This window comes from Corvus kubaryi, unplaced genomic scaffold (genome assembly GCF_017639235.1).
Source record: "Corvus kubaryi isolate FWS band 111438036 unplaced genomic scaffold, C.kubaryi_AGA036_p1.0 37322, whole genome shotgun sequence".
Taxonomy (NCBI): domain Eukaryota; kingdom Metazoa; phylum Chordata; class Aves; order Passeriformes; family Corvidae; genus Corvus; species Corvus kubaryi.
Genome location: NW_024581101.1, coordinates 4,709,417 through 4,725,592, shown reverse-complemented (window position 1 = coordinate 4,725,592; position 16,176 = coordinate 4,709,417). Strand labels below are relative to the sequence as shown.

General features: G+C 38.8%; 1 protein-coding gene across 5 annotated transcripts in view; it reads right to left on the bottom strand.

Annotated features, from left to right (window-relative positions):
• The window catches only part of PCDH11X (protocadherin 11 X-linked), a 438,369-nt gene that overhangs the window by 377,151 nt on the left and 45,042 nt on the right, over window positions 1-16,176 (bottom strand). The window lies entirely within an intron of this gene.

The following is a 16,176-nucleotide window of genomic DNA, read 5'->3' as shown; positions in this document are numbered from 1 at the left end:
CTAAAGATGGGAAACTGAAGTACAGAGACACTTTTATCAATTGTCCAAAGTTTGTAGCTGGTCTGAAAAAGGCAGCCATTTCTGAGCTAACAATCATGTTTAAAATTAAACTTTAGAACTTTGAACTTTAAAAACCAAGCATTATAACGTAACTTTGGGAGCTAGACTTTAGAGTTTTAAACTTCAAGCAAAGTTCTTTCATTTAGAGACACTTTTACCAAAACAAGGGAGGTCAACAGGTGCAGGTAACAACCAGGGAGGCAACCTCCCCTCTTAATCTCCTCCATTATAGTTGTTCAGAAATATTCACAGACATCCTACTGAACAAAAAGCTACATTTTCAACACCCTGAGGATATTCAGATTAAGGTATTAAACATGTTTGAGCTTTGCTCTGAATTCCCATGATAAAGCTCCAGACGTCTGACTTGCCTTTCAGTATGTTTCTGCCTTTGGAGTCTCACTATAGATATATAATGAAGGAAAAAAAAAAATTAGGATTTATATCAGGCAACAATACATCCAACAAGTGAATTTTGATATTTGCATTATACAAGGTGACAGTTACATATTTGCTCTATTTCCTAGCTGAGAACAGGCACAGAACCGAGGACCTGCGAGAAAGAGAAATAAATGAGTACAAGCCTCCAACGCAGCACTGTGCCTTTGGAGGGAAGCACTAACAATTCTGCACTGCTGCTCAGAACAGCTCCTAAATCACAACCTCATTTTGCCTCAACAGCCAAAGGCAGTGTCTCAGCTCCCAGTGGCACATTTGGAGCTTGGGGGGAGCGCTGCCGGTGTTGGCGCGGGGTGAACCCGCTGTGCCCTCCCGCTCACGACCTGCTCCGTGAGCACATCAGCACTGCCAGGCAGAGGGGATTCAAACTGACAGCCACTTGTACACCAGAAAACACAAACAGCCCAGACAGTTCTGAAAATTCCTTTGCTCCAAAGCAGGGGCTGTGCAGCATCCCCAGCTTGCAGCGATTTCAGTGGAAACTGGCGGTCATGGGTACATGAGGATTCGGTTTGTGGCAAATGGGATAACAAAATATAAAACAGACTGAAATCCTCGTGCTTTGTTGAAAAGGAGCCCAAATATTTGCAGATCAACATTAATTAAATTAAAAATTCATTTCATTAAATTAATCTCATTCCCTCTTACACATACATGCACACAAATTCAAAGTCTATGATATCTTTAAACACACGGCACCTTCATTAAGACAAACCCATATTCTAACCTCTGATGTTGTTGCTTTTCCAACAAGTTGTTTAGCAAGATTGTCTTCTTTGACCTAAGACCCTTCCAAAACTAAAGTTCAGCTGGAAGCAAAATCACAGTATCTTCCCTTTATGCTTACATTTCTAGGAAAAATTGCTGACAAAACTTTCATCTGAATAGCAGGAGCATCTCTCACATACATGGAACCCCCCGCACTTCCAGAAAACACAAGGACATTCCTTCATGTGCAGGCATGGCACTTTAATGTCCATGTGTCACTGCTCTATGAATGTTGATTAAAAAATCCAGTCTTAATGGAGAAAATTCACAACCCATGTGGGCAAAAATATAACAGGATGAGAAGAAAAACACTCTAGCAGAAAAGAGTTTACATCCTCCACTTGGAACAGATTTCCTCCAGTTTCCACAAGCAGGCTTTTGGAATTCTAGACCTGTCACAAATACTGCAGAAATGACCTGATCATAAGCCTCTCTCAAGGCCTCCACTCTGCAGGGTTTTGTAAAAATCAAAATAAGGAGTATGTGTGTGTGACATTTAAATGCCACAGGATCAGTTTTGCTTTTGAAAGAAATAAAGCTATACTTTTTCGAGGAATGAAAACTTATCCTTTTTTTATTACTCTCAGAGAATAACAGTGAGATTCCCACATTAAACTGTAAAAGTAGGTGACGTATGCAAGTGCAAGATGCCACTTCAGTGCACATGGGAAGACAATAAATAATACTGCAATTTCAGAGTAATAAATGGGAGACAGCAGCTGAGAAGACATACAGAGTGACACTACTAAAAATATTCCAGAGACACCGAATTCTGAAACTCAGTGAATAAAACTCTTTTCACCATACTGATCAAGAAGAGTAGGGGATAAACCAAAAATGTATTTTCTGGTGCTAGGTTTCTCAGGAAGAGAAATTCTTCCTCCTCCAGTTGACTCCTATTTATCTGACTCACTAGAACAAGTGCAAGATAAAAAAGAAGAAACATTTCCTTACTGTAAGGCAGCAACTCGAGTCTGAAAGTCAATTTCGAAAAGAAATCTCTTGCTACCTGTGTGTATTGAAAGTTCTAGCAAATAAATTGTTCTGAGCTTCCAGTTAATGAGTTATATTCCGAGAAAATGCTTCCCTGTGAGTTTGGGATCAAAAATCTTAAAAGTGTATTTGATTTATACTTCAATATATACTTTTACTCAAGAATATATTCCCTTCTAAAAACAAAAATAAAATTCCAATTTCACTCTAATTGAACACACTTGAACTACTTCTCGGTCTTAAAATCAGAGATGGAATTGATAGAACTGATTTGCAAGCAAGAAAATAAATTTAAAATATTGGAATGGCATGTTTACAAGGGAAACACCAAACACCCATCATTCCCCTCCAGCTTTTCTGCTCAATTTTTGTTCACTGTTTATATTCCCTAATAGCAGTTCAGTCATGAATATACACTAAAAATTATGGCTAATGGGCAGGGATTTTTCCTCCAAAAGGAAAAAAAAAATCAAAGAAAAACGTAAGACCATAGAACACATAAGCCAATATTTAAGCATGAAGAACACCAGCTTGAAAAGGTAAATATAATACCCATCTCCTGTTGCAAAGATCTAGCTTAGTCTCACCAGGTAGCGTGAATCCTCCAATAAATTGTGAACTGAGACAAACCCTCCCACAGCTCATGGGGAAGAACGTGGAGCGGTTAACGCTAGGAGTGAAGTGAGTGATGGGTGTACGTCCACAGCAAGGTTAATGCCAGAGTAAGTAAAAGCTCAGGAGTTATTTAGCAACGTGACTGCCCTCTCACAAACTCTGCTATTCCAGAAAAAGCAAATTAAACAAAGTTAGGCGAAGCCATCTCTGCCCAGTAACTCATACAACCCAAGTCATAGGGAAAAACCAAGCTTTCCCAGGTCTGGGTCCACGTGAAGTACTTTCCTGAGGTGAATTCAATCACTGTCCTAAAACAGATGTTCCCAAACAACAGCTCACATATTGTTTGTGGTACAATAAAACTCCGTAATAGGCACACACAAAAATTGGACCTGAGGCCTCTTCCTCCGTGAAAAACGTGAACAGCTTTGGGGTTTCAGCCAGGAAGGCGTCAGGGTGGCAAACAAGAAGTGAAAACTTCCCCCGGACTCCTCCCAACTTCTCCACTCTGATCATAACCCCCGGTTAAACACCCAGCACAGTGCCCAGAGCCTTCATCCAGCTTTGAGACACTTGCTAGCAAAGACAGCATCTCTCAGCCACACGCAGGTTGGAACCAGGAAAAGGCCTGGGAGAAAGCAACCTCTGGGGATGGTAACATGCTCTGAATAATTCAATGTGAAGTTTAGCCTTCATATTCTAAAAACATGATGTATACAACCAAATCTACCAAACCAAAACCATTAAAATATTTCATCCTGAAATCCAGCAAAATATATTAACTTATGTCCATCATCTGGGAAAATGACCATTAGCATGGAAAATAAAGCACAGCTCAAACAATTTATCTTAAACAGTCTTTAAACAATTTTCAACTTATACACAAAGCCTTCATCTATACCTTGATTTGTCCACTTAATTACTTTCTATTTCTTTATCTTAAGGGGTTTAGCATATTGTTAGGATTCTTGCATATTAAGGTATTAAGCTATGAACAAAAATTCAGTTTATTATGTTTACAAAGCAGTGAGCTAAACACAGAGTTGATTCTGAAGTCAAAAATTTAGTTGGGCATGTTACTATTTTTAAAACATGCCTAGGATGTTCTACCAAATACTACATCTGTCATTAGACATCAGGTTCACAGACACCGAAAGAACACAAAACAAGTACTCTCCAAAACAGGATTGAGTCAACTTGCTCACAGAAATCTGCTCACTACAATAAAATAGGTTTCTGTTGTTACGTGGATTCACAATATAGAGCACTATCTTCAAATCCTCAGGTGACACCATCAAACTATATTTTTTATGCACTCTACCTACAGAGTCAAAGCTCTGCTTCCACACTCAATTAACTTTACTGGTAACACAAGAAGAGGCCTACTGTGGTTATATGTGGAAGCACCCATGGTGAAATGTAAAATTAAGTGAAATCTGTTTTGAAATCCAGCGTTATGGCTTTTAACAAAACAGCAAACCTAAATTACTGAAAGTGAGTGTGACAGCTGAAGCCACTGAGCTTCCAAGAGGGCTAAGCATTATTAAAGTTTTTCCTTATTATGCTCTTAGGCACAATCTGATTAGTTCCAACAGCTGCCCAGCAGGAAAAGCCAACCCATCATTCCACAGTAATACTGAGAGTAAAGCATCTCTTTAGCTTTCAGTGATGCCAGATCCAGGTGCACACAGCACTGCAGCAGGAACTTCTGTCTCCTGATTTACAGTGATGCTCAATATTTCAAATGCAAATCATGGCAGAAGCTCCTGATCAACATAATACAAGCTACTAAAACCTTTCCTGATGGATAAACTTATTCTACTCACAAGTATACAAAGAAAAAAAAAAATAAAAAGGGAAAAAAAATCCACTGTGGATAACTGTTAGTCAGGTCTTTGTTAGAGGCAATGAGTAACAAAAAAGGAATTTTCTTTGCTACCTTGCTTGTGAAATTCAGTAGCCTGAAGCATATGCTGTGCTGTGACAAATATGCAGTTAAACCTTAAAACAATATTCAAAATAGATTCTGAAAGACTTCACTCCTGTTTGCAGGAACTATTTCAGTATTATCTGAATATTACAAGAGTGATGAGGAGACTGATGGTTTTACCATTTCTTCCAGCCCTCTGGATGTTAAGATAGGATTTCAACAGCCACAGACACACCATTGACTGAAAGGTTTCAAGCCTGGGACAGAGATTTTCAGCCAGCTGGAGCCCTGAATCATACACTCCATCATCAAATAATTTTGAAGTTGCCATTAAAGTTAACAAATAATGTGGAAGGATAAAACCACACAGGTTTTAATTCCACAAAGGCAAATTCACTTCTGAAAAAGGCTTGACTGTTCCTCCAATTCCTTAACACAGGAAAACTTAGGAGAAAACCATATTCCTTCGTAGTGCAAAGTTTTCTGCCACTGCATAGCAGAACAAATTTTGTATGTCCGACCTTTACTCCCCTTTTAGCTCAAGCATATACACATTTTAAATATAAACCAAATTAATTTTATTTCTACTTAATGTAATGCAATGGGCATGCATATTTGTGGAGAATGTCTTTGCCCAGTTTCTGATCTCCCCCATGAGCCTGTAAAACTGTATATACTTTTAAGTTAAGTAACAAAGTTGAATTCTTTTATCCCTGCATCCAAAACACATTTCACAGACAGGGCTGTTTTCATAGTATAAGAATGCCACCAGTGGACTGATGTAAGCAGAAATTAAAACAAGTGATCATCACACATCGTAGTATCTAAAGCTTTGCCAATATTCTGAACAATTAAATTTTAAAATTTAGAATTTTTACAAATAGGTTCAAAATACCTCTGGAAAAACTGCACATATTAAAAAAAAATAAAAACCAACAAAAACCCAGACAGACAAGACTATCAGAATCACCACTGCTGGGCAAGAAATCTGTGAGCCTCAAACTGGCAGTGATGCATCAGCAGAAGCTCAGGAACAGCTTGGGAAAATATGCTGGTGCTGTTCTTACAATCTCTCCCAAGCATCTGATTTCAAATGTTGGAGACCGATACAAGATCAGAGGAAACTCATTCTCATCCTGCAAGGCCATCCTTAGGTCAGGCCCAGAGAGCTGTGCCTGCCCCTCCTCTTCCCCTTGTGAGGAAGCCACAGACTTTGAAAACAGCAACAAGCAAAGACTGAAAAGACCAAAGTCCTGCTCAGATGATAAATGAAGGTGTCCAGAAAGGTCATAACATTTTAACATAATGCACTTCAAAACATGAATAATAAAACTATCAGAAGGAGATATTAAAACAGATATTAAAACACACACTAACAGGTTTTTCTCTTTAGCCTTGCCAAAGGTCCACTTAGACACGGAGCTGCTGGAGCTCTGGAGGACGCTGGCAGTTGAAGGTTTGAATTATTCAAATGGCAGGTTTTTATGAGGGAGGGATGACTACTGAAATACCTCAGAGTCTAAAAATAAGCATTAATGTAGAATCTTACAGGGAAGCAGGTAATCTGGAAACTTCAAGGGACTCATTCAAGTTGTGATACTGTACAAGCATAGTAAGTATCTTGGATATTCACCATGGACGAATACTTCATTTATGTGAGACAATAAAAAGTGGGCAACACTGGAAAGCAGGAAAGTTCTATAAGTGTTCTAGGGTCTATTTTTAAGACTGACTTTCAAATTATGGTATTCACAATATTTCTTGGCTTTCCCAACGAAGTCCAATTCACAAAAACATATATATAAGTGCCAGAGTACTATTTTTGATACTAGATGGGAAACAGGATGAGGAACAACATAGAAGTTACTCATTTGTTTATACCTTTAAGTCTGCTGCAACAAATTATCTTGAAAAATCCCTAATGGAAATGAGGATAAAAATTATATGGCTGGGGTTAAAATGAAGAGGAAAATGTATTCTCACAGTGAAAAATCCACATAATATCCCAGTCTGAAAAGCACAGAGGAATATCCTGACTCAAAAGAAAAGAAAAAAACCCAGAAAACGTCAATTTGCTTGAAAAAGCAGAGAAAAAACTACAATTATTCAACTTTGGAACATCAGCAATAACTGAAGCAAGAATACATCACATTAATAGAGCCAGCAATTACAGCACAATGAGAGAAAAATGTATTTCAATACTGACAGCTGATGACTCAGAATTCATTCCTTTTAGCAATGTTTCTTTTTGTTTCTTCAGAATTGTCTGAAATAGTCTTTGCTACATGTCCCAGCTTCAAAAGCTCTATGGGACTGAAGTGTTCAGGCCAATTATGTTTCTGGGTTAGAGAATATAAATTATTTTGCAATACACCTTTATTTCAGGAATAGAAATAACTGTACTAATGCAGTCAAGTGCCATGAACCATAGCTGACACTTGATTTAAATATATTCTTTGATAGCTCTTTCCCCCTGAAAGGAAAGAAAGTATTATATACAGTGTATTTGGGGGAGAACTAGCTAGGATTATTTAAATCTTTATTACTAAAATCCAATATTAGAAAGGTAAAAGTAAAATGAAAATCAAGAACACATTATTATCATAAAAGCTACTTTAATATTTTAATTGTGTATTTTATGACAACTTAAACCAGGAAAAACTGAAACAACTTCTCCTATTTTCAAAATATATCCTAAAAATTGGAAATCTTCAAATCTTCACCCCTCCCAAAAGAAGAGGTCTTAGAAAAGTGAGCTGGACAAAAGAAAAATCTTTTGCAATTAAAATTCACCTTTTCTTTTTCTTTTCTTCACTCAGCACTTTGAAAATAGTAGAATTTTTTGATAACCTCGTAAGTACATGTGAAAAAAGACAGCTATTCCTTAATAAGTTGGAATTTTTAATTATCAGAGTAATACTAGGATCTGCTGGAAACCTAATTTGCGGTTTCTCATGACAGCCATTCAAAATACAAGTAAGCCATGCATTGATGAATCCATTACCATAAGTAAAGGAAGCAGAAACAAATAAACCTTGCAAAATTATTCTGAAACAAGAATTACAATGGATTTTTTTACAATTTTACAGTACATGCAGTAACAATTAGTTGATATTCTCATAGAATTTGTGATAATTGTTTTTAATTTGGTTGAAAAAATAATGGTCTTCAAATGTAATATATTTCATGCTTGGATGGTGACAGCTATTGCTGACTTTAGTAATAAGGTTCTTATTAAATAAAAGATTTGAGTTTAGCGACAAACTTTTAAACTATAAAAATTACCACAAAAGTTTAAATCCTGTTGGATACATTGGTGATGACCAGTTTATCAAGCAGATGCAATTACATAATTTATAAATAAATGGTCTGAAATTCAGACACCTGTGTCAGGTCATTCTTTAAAGATAAAATAAAGGACAAAGAGAAGTATCTTTAATCACAGATAAAGACACTGAATATGTAAAAATAATGCCTCAGCACCATGGCAGTAACTTCTACAGCATTTGAAAAAGGCTCCTACCTCTTTCCTTTGTGATGTACAAAACTGTGACACCTTTAAAATATGGTAGATTTTGAGGCAGGAAAAAGATTAAGGGTGCAGCATAATCTGTCCTGAGCGCCCTTTCGTTACCTTTTGTAACTTCACGTGGCACTGCATGCTTGAAATAGCATGCATCTATGCAAGCCAAAGTATAATTTCATTTAGAAGGCGTATTTTAGCCCTTTTGTTGTGGTTATCCATTGAGAGCATTATAGATCATGTAATTGGCAATTTCATACGAGTGACACAATTGTTTTCTCGATGTTTGCTGGGAAAACATCCCTTTCTCTGTGCTGCCACACACATGGAGCGTGTAAACAAACCCTGAGCCTTTTGTGCTCAGAAAGCATCCCCACATCTGTGCTAAGCAGTGAACTGATCCGTCTGGACATCAGCAAAAGAGTGCTCAGCTAAGACAGATGAAGCGGAGCTCTGCGTTTGACAGATTCGTGCCTCGCAGCTTGAGTCCATCATCCTCCCCACTCCGAAACATGCTACGTTACATATTATTGTTTCGTGACAGCTAGTGAGAAAATCAGAGCCTCCAATGCACACAGAGACACCAACTTGTCCCTCAGCCTAACTCACTGAACTCGCTGTGCCTGGAAACAAGACTTTCTCCTCCAGTCCTCATTCAATCCCCAAAGGGACGTCAGGATAACGGAACCTGACAGTTTTACAGCAATAATGCCATAAACCACCCTAAAGGAGCCTTGTATCAACCAACAAGAGGCAATTACCTTGACTCTTGACTCACTACCACCAGTCAGAGGCAGAGTTTTATCTCCTCACAGACACTAAATCACAGCTGTAGGAATGCAAATCAGCTGTTTTTCCCTTTTAAAGCTCAGACCCAGTGACTTCTTCAAAACAGTGTTCACAGATGACCACTTGTCTGTTCAGATCTCTCCAGACAAATTACTACTGAGCAATATTTTTATTCTAGCAAAAAACCTTCTCTAAAGAATCATACACTTCGATATTTTGGATAGCAAGAAAAATGGGTAAATGGGGTGGAGGATTTGGAAGAAGGTGAATTTTCAACTACAGCATAAAATAATGAAAATAGACTTATTATGCACAAAATCTTCAGCTGGTAATTAACCACATCTCGGGTGGAAAAGCACCCAGGAGGAGGATCCATGTGAAAAAACTGAAGAACCAAAACACTTCTATCAGCAAATGAAAAAGGGAAAGAAAGATGTTTTGGGTCTGACCAATTCCCCCGCTGCCACTGTGGATTTGGGACAAAAGTACTCAGCATCACTGTCTGTCATAAAAAAACCCCCTCTTTTAAAGGGCAGCCAAAAATTACCTTAGAAAGACAACATGTCCAGCTCTCCCTATTTATTAAATTAGAAGCACTAGAGAGTGACCTTAGAGCTTGACTGGAGCACAACTCCAAAGCAAAAAAACTTCCTCAATCTATTTTTGAGCTCCCTAAATCCATTAACTTCCCCTTCTATGGTGGCACACCAAATGGGTGAGAAGAAACAGTACTGACCCACAAATGTCTGCAGTGTAATCCATCTGAGACATCCCAGTGAGGGTAGAAGTCAGCCCGTCCTGAAAAGTTGTGCGGGATGAGACCACGGAGTCACAGAGTGGGTGAGGTGGGAAGGGACCTCTGGAGATCACCTGGTCCAACCCCTCTGATAAAGCAGCTGCACATGATCACATCCAGGTGAGGTTTGAATTTTTCCAGAGGATTGTGAAGTAAGAAAAACAAACCATCCCCCTCTCCAAGCAGAAACTCAAAATCTTAGTCTAAGCTACATGACAATGAGAAGGAAAAGAAACCCATAATAACTAAAAAAAAAAGCCAAAAAAAACCAACCCTCAAATGCTTTCTCAACATGCATCTTATTTTCACCTTGTCTGTAAGCAGCGCTACATCTAGGATCTGGTTGAACATAATTTCTCTGTTTTAGGTACCTAAGTACTATTGTTACCTGTAACATCAATATGAGTGTAATTTTATTTTTGTGGCAATTAGTCTTGACATATCACTGAACAACCAGTGTTTCCTCGATAAGAAGAGAGAAATTATAATAATCATTTATAATTTATATATAATATATAATTTATATATTATATATATTTATATATAATTTATAATTTATATAATAATAATTATAATAATAATAAAGTTATTATTCTGGTCTGATGAGGAAGTCAAGAAATCTCCTATCTGAATCATGTATTTTCCTGAATAAATATAAATCGGTAAAACAAATATTCTTGGAATCTTGACTAGCCATATTCCACAATTCAGCCATATTTCCCTTAAACAATTTCTAGAAAGGGTTGCTAATAAAAAAAGAAATCAGAAAGTGCAAGAATATTTCACTATAAGAGGGTTAAAATAAAGTCACAAATAATTTTTGATTTGTAGAAAAATTAGGAAAAATTAAGTTGAAATTCTGTAATTGTATTAGTGTCTAACTACAACACTCAGTAAGTTCTGACAATATTCATAAATATCTGTTTACATGCAGAAAAAAAGCTCTGTGTTGGCAGTTTATTCACAGAATGCAGATGTTGATAAGAAGCACCCCAGGTTTCCTGTGACCTACTGAAAGGGCCAATACACCACTTCCCTGTCCTCACGCTGCTGAAGCCCACACAAAGAATCATCCACGTTACTTTAATCCCCAGTAATTCCAGTGTGACAGGCTGTGGAACATGGTTTGAGAGTAAAAGGGAGGGTGGCTGCCTCAGCTCCCACCGGGAGGAATGGCAGCATAAAAAAGGACAGGAAGGAGAGGTTCAAGCAGCTCGTGTTTGGGACAGTGAAGTTGGTCTGGTGAGCAGAAAATTGAAGTCTGTGTCACTGTGCACTGTTTGCAGGGACATTAACCACTCTGTCCTCCTTTTTTCTCTATGTACTGAACCCCACAGGTGGTACTGGTGCAGCACTGAAACACAAACAGACCAGAGAAAGGTTGTTGGCCTCCTCCACTGTTACAGCTTTTGACTTTCAGATTTGTATCACTGCTTCCAACAGGATTATCAACAAAGATGTCATTAATATGACTTTCTGATACATATTTAGCTGCAAATGTAGTCTCAGTCTATAATTTCAACTACCTTCCTAGATTTATTTCTTCATAAAACACATCTTCCATTCCTGATCCTGACAGTGATAGGAGTTACTTGATCCAACACTGCTGTGAGGCTCAGAAATACCCAGCTGCAAATATGAAATATGATGCTTGAAGCATGATGAAGAACTGTGATTTCCATCTTCCATGGGTCATGGAATTGACAAACTGTATCAGCAAGAAAGGGATATCTTCTATTGAAAGGCATCACAAAGATGATCTAGAGCAGCAAGATGAAACTCTCCTCATCAGAGGCAAGACTGACATGTTGTGAGACTGAGCAGGAATCTATTTTGTCAGATTACAGAGGTATGAACTGACAGCTACAAAGAGATTATTGTATTATTCTAGAAGGAATGCATCAGCTGCTTCTGATAGGTAAATACAGCAAAATTACCGTAATAGGTAAGAGGAATGGAACTGTAACAGTAACACCGGCCTAATTTCCCCAAAACTGTACCAGATTCAAGGAACAAACCATTAGCACACAGCATGAGCTCACAGAAGAAAATGCTCTGTTCCTGTTGCACCTCTACAACTTCAGTGTACATGGTATACCTAGCTGACAAGAAATGCTAAGCAATCAATTAAAAAATATTATTTAAAACATGTGCTTGTATGAATCCTTTTGGAAGCACTCTGAGCTGGAATTCTATTCAAAACCTGTTCTGAACCAGCTCAGCTTTTTAACATTTAAGAGAGCAAAGAAATGCTTCACACTAAAATCTTTGCAGTCAAAGCAGAGGCCTGTGACACCTGTAAATATTAAGTGTATTAATCAGGTTATACTAAATATCAGCTTGCCTTGAGCTCAAATGTAAGGGTACTGGAACAGTGTAATCAACAGCAGCATGTAGGTATTTGTACCACCATGGTGGCACTGCCTGACACAATGTACATTTTATGTCAGTCTGTAAACAATGGGACTGCCCTGAAGAGGTGAACAAAGCCCTGGAAGCTGAGCTGCCCCAGGGTTAAACCAGAACACAGGTATTTGTAGATTTATCCCCAATCAGAAATCACTGTTTATTCAGGTTTCAATTCACAATTTGCTCTTGCATCCTACTGTTTTCACAGACTACTTCTATTTATGAGTGCCCAGCTCTTTTTCCCTATCATTTCCCATTTATACTTAAAGTAGTTATCTCAATGAGATAAAAATGGTTGGATTTCCTTCTGGCCATTCATTTCTTGTCTTAGCTGTGCCTTCTACCAACTCCTACCATCAGTGTTATGCCACCCTCTTCCCCAATCTACCTATTTCCCACTCTAAATGAATCTTCTTCTATTGTTAAATAATATCTAAGTTCTCCCTCTTCCCCTTGTTCACAGCAAACCTTGTTTATCATGTGAAACCTTAATGTCACTCCCTCTATGGTCACCTAGGGGCATCTCAGCAGAGAAACAGAGTCTTTTATAATGCCTTGCACAGCAATTTTGGGGAGCAGCAAGATGCTCTGCGTGACTGTCTCCTCTTTTCTATTAACAGTAAAACTGCTGCCTTTTTATTTCAAACAGCGTAGAGAAAGTCAGAGACCCAGAAAGTTTTGAAGATGCAGTGCCATGAATCAGTTACATATAAAGAAGTCATTTTCTATTCAGGTACACCTTGATAAAATGCAGGCAGGCAAAAAAAAATACTGGAGTGCTAATCAGTGTGGTAATTAAAGCACTGTCTTGCTTTAAATAAATCAAATCCTGCTTTACAAAGCTTCCACTGAATCCAAAGTGCAAAAATATATTTTATACAAAGTTTTGTTTTCTACTGTTTTAAGGGGTCTTAGTGAGGGTCAGGATATTAAAAAAAAAAAAAAACAAAACACCATGAAAATATGTTATTTAGTTTAAAGACTTTATCAGTTCTTATCTAGTTTGCAGAAGAAACCAAATACAAAAATTATATGCAACCTTTTCCACACCTTTGAGAGGGGCAGTAAGGTAAGTGTACCAAAGTGAGGAAATATTGTAACACATGGCTGTTACCTTCCCCAGGAGCTACAGAGCTGCTGAAAATGTGTTAAATACCTACAAACGACTCAGCTGAGTTCGTAGGGAGAAGTTTACTCTTTGTTAGAATTTGTTATGGAAAAAGTCTCTATCTACCTAGAGTCGGGCAAAACACGCCTGGCTTCTCACAGGCAATAAGCAAATCTTGGCGAAATTTGTTTCAAAAGCGAAGTACAACTGAAAAACTTTCTCTTCGTTGCACAGTTTGTCAAATTTTGATTACTTTCTGTCCAAAATACAGAACAACACATTTCACTCTGTTGCAGCACACACACTAAAGCATCAGCTTTTCTGTTTCTCTGAAGTGATTTCCACATCTTATCATCTCCCACTCCTCTGCCACCTCCAAGCTGCCCTGCCCATCCGTTTTGTAGCTGGTGCTTCCCAAAATTCCCCCCAGTGCCACGTCAGCCCTGCTAGACCCATCCTGCTCAGAAGGCACAGCAGTTTCCTGTGCTGCGGTCCCCCCACGTGTTTGCTGCTATAAAAGGTCAGAAGATCCCAGCATCTCCAGAGCACACAAAAAACCAGAGCAGCATGAGGCACACAAAGCACAGCTGGGGAGGAAAGGCAAGCGAAAGCAGCACCACTCTGCTGAGCCTGTCACCCTCCCTGCTGGTATTTCAGCATTACCCACTCTTCCCTTTTTCTTCATCTCCCCAGTCTTCCTCTGTGATGCATCTTTGAGTATCACAGAACCACGGAATGGTTTGGGTTGGAAGAGACCTTAAAAATCACCTGGTTCCACACTCCTGCCACGGGCAGGAACACCTCCCACTATCCCAGGCTGCTCCAAGCCCCAGTGTTCAGCCTGACCTTGGACACTTCCAGGGATCCAGGGACAGTCACAGCTTCTCTGGGCACCCTGTGCCAGGGCTTCCCTACCCTGAAGGGAACAATTTCTTCCTGATATCGAATTTAAACCTACTCTCTGTCAGAAAAAAGCCATTCCCCCTTGTCCTGTCTCTCCAGGCCTTGTCCAAAGTCCCTCTTGCAGCCCCTTCAGGAACCGAAAAGCCTCAATAAGGTCACCCTGCAGCCTTTTATTTCTCCAGGCTGAACAATCCCAATTCTTTCAGCCTTTTCTCACAGGAAAGGTGTTTAATCCCTCTCATTATCTTCCTGGCCCTCCTCTGCTATAGGAAATGCATGCTGTTTTTCCTGCCTGCTCACCAGAATCCTTTATTTCTACTGGGTTTTTTTAATTCATTTCATAATTACTTTTGATACTAACATTCCGAAAATTACCAGTAGAATAACATCTGGACATACTATTCCAAGTGGTGTCTGGCTGTCATAAACTCCTTTTTGGTTTTTACAGATCATTTCCAAGGTATGTGTAATTGCTGGCTCATTTAAAGGCAGTGAATCCGTAACTCAAAAAAAACACCTGACCAACAGGCATTCAAGAGAAAAATGCAACTAATTCTTTTAGAAGATCTGCCTACAGGGCTGTGATTTCACAAAGTATTTTGTTTGCAGCACATGTAGCACAAGATTTCAGAACTTCCAGTCCATACCAGTGTGTGTTCAACCTCACCACCTTTCTTTCCATTACGTGGCAAAAGCAGTTTTTCAGAGACACTTGAATAACCATGTAACAGGTCCTTTTTAAATTTATTTTTTCCCTGATTAAAATTAAATAATTTGATATTTGAAAGTTATTTGCACATTTCTTGGTAAAAGCCTCTCAGGCAGGCCATCTCATCTCGCACTGCATCTCCAGACAAGGCCTTGTGCCCAGTGCTGCCCTTGGCAGAGCCGTAGGTTGGATTTCAGAGGAGCTCCCACTCGTGTGACACAAACGTGATACCACTCTGCTGATCTGCTACATTCTCTCTGAGTGCACAGTCCAAAAATAAGCTCACAAAGCAAGACTGCTGTTGTGGGGATCTGAACTGTTGCTCATCAGGCCCAGGGACTCCTGATTTTGCCGTTTTCTACAGTTTTCCTTTTCCCTACAATAACAGTCCTTTTCTCAGATAACTCACATTTCTCTCTTCAGACTGGGTATTATTTTGCCCCATTTTGTGTGTAACCCTGGCTTTTTCATTATTTTCTGCTCCTACTGTTATTTATTTAATATGCTGCTATTCATTCCCCAAAATCTCATTTAACATGACACATAAAGAAGACTGTGTCCTACTGGAGGCTTCTGCTTAGCTATCTGAAACAACCCAAACAAACCCACACACGTAGATATACCTGCTCTCCTATAACCTAGGAAAAGTTTTAAAGAGCTTACTACAAAGACTTCAAACATTATAGTAAGTTCTTGGAAAGTTTTAAGTTCCTTGGCTGCACTCACAGCAGACAGACATGTATGTGGTCTCTTTTTTTATTTTCTCTTTTTTTTGATAGCTAGCCAGAAATGCCCAGTGGGATGCAGTTTTCTGGAAGAGATTTTTATGTCTTTGTCACTCCTTAGTACCCACACTGCCGCAACTGCTTCAGGTTCCAAGCAATTTAAAAGAGCTAAAAGAAGGCAGAGCTTTGTTTTTATTAAATTGCTAGTAAGTACTGATATCAGCGAATATCAGCTATCCAGTCAGCCAAGCAGTATATTGGTTTATATAATCTATACTCCTCTGGCAGTAATGAGGGCCAGACTGGCTGCTGAGCAGCCAAACCACAAAATAGTTCCCTATTCCAAATCACAGGAAGTGAGGGCACTTTCAGCTTCCCCCCAACAGTTT